Raw genomic sequence first — 1,393 nt, 5'->3', positions numbered from 1 at the left:
GAATGTTTTATTTTTATTTGTGAAACTTTGAATATTAATTAATATGATTTCAATTTTAATTTTAATTTTATATTTTCGAATTTAAATTTCAAAAATTTTATTTTTAAAAAAAAATTAATACTTTTTACATTCCGAGGAAATTAATTATATTTTTTACTCGATCGATCGATGCATTTTTGGATATAAATCCATCGATCGATCTGTTTATAAAAAAACGTTTGGAATATACCGAGGGACATCTTCCTTGGAATATACCGAATGACACCTTTCCTCGAAATATACCGAGGGACCGGTTCCTCGGAATATACCGAGGGACATGTTCCTCAGAATATACCGAGGGACATGTTCCTCGGTATATTCCGATCGATCGATGGATCTATGTCTAAAAACGCATCGATCGATGAACTTCCGAGGAAATATCCCGACGAAGTTCTCCCTCGGTATATTCCGAGGAGATTTCCGACAAACTAGTGATCCTCGGAAATTTGTTTCCTCGGAATTCCGTCGGAAAATTCCGAGGGATTTTCGAGGAAAGAAGAAATTCCGAGGAATTATTTCCGAAGACTTGTTTCGTCGGTATGTCGTCGGAATATCGATATTCTGACGAAATTCCGACGATTTTTTCCCTCATTATCCTTGCTGTTTTCTTGTAGTGGTTGGTTATGTACTTGAGGATTGCCACCTATTTCAGTGGGATGTATGGGAAGGACTACGTCTACCACTACTACTTGCAGGGCAAGCCGGTCGAAGTGGTTCTTCCAAACCAGAGACTGACGAGCTTAGAGAGACCTGGAGCTATCAGCTTCAACTTATCCCAAGAAGACTTTCTTGGAGAACACGGGTCTCTCGGTCCCATTGCTGCACCAAGGAAAAGGAGTGTTCCGACGAGACACGACTTCACAGAACCTACTAGGGAAGAATTTGTACCCATCTATGGACCTCCAAGCTACTACTTCAAGCCACATGATGGAGTCCTTCCCCCTGGTGCGCTTCGTGATGCTCATGACCACATTAGCCAACTTCAGCGATGGAACAAGGCACAAGACAGAACAATCGAAAAGCTGAATGACAAGTGCAAGGCGCTAAGCAAGACGGTGAAGAAGCAAGCAAAGACTTCAGCCAAATTCATGAAGAAGGTGGCCGATGTCTTGACCAGAAGAGGAATAGCTGGATGTAGCTCAGCGGACTTCGCCTTCGTGAACACATCAGTCCCCCAGCCCCCACCTCAGCCCACTGATCTTGGTTTCCCACTCACTGATAGACAGCTCCAGCGACAATGGAGGAACCCACCCACTCAGCCTTCCGCCTCTGGAAACAAGTCTCCATCCCTAGCCTCTTCAGAAAGTGAAGCTGAGATTGAAGAAGTTCAGAGCCAACAATGGTATGGAGACTA

Source organism: Brassica oleracea, chromosome C4 (assembly GCF_000695525.1).
Source record: "Brassica oleracea var. oleracea cultivar TO1000 chromosome C4, BOL, whole genome shotgun sequence".
Lineage (NCBI taxonomy): Eukaryota > Viridiplantae > Streptophyta > Magnoliopsida > Brassicales > Brassicaceae > Brassica > Brassica oleracea.
Note: the sequence above shows the minus strand (reverse complement) of the source record.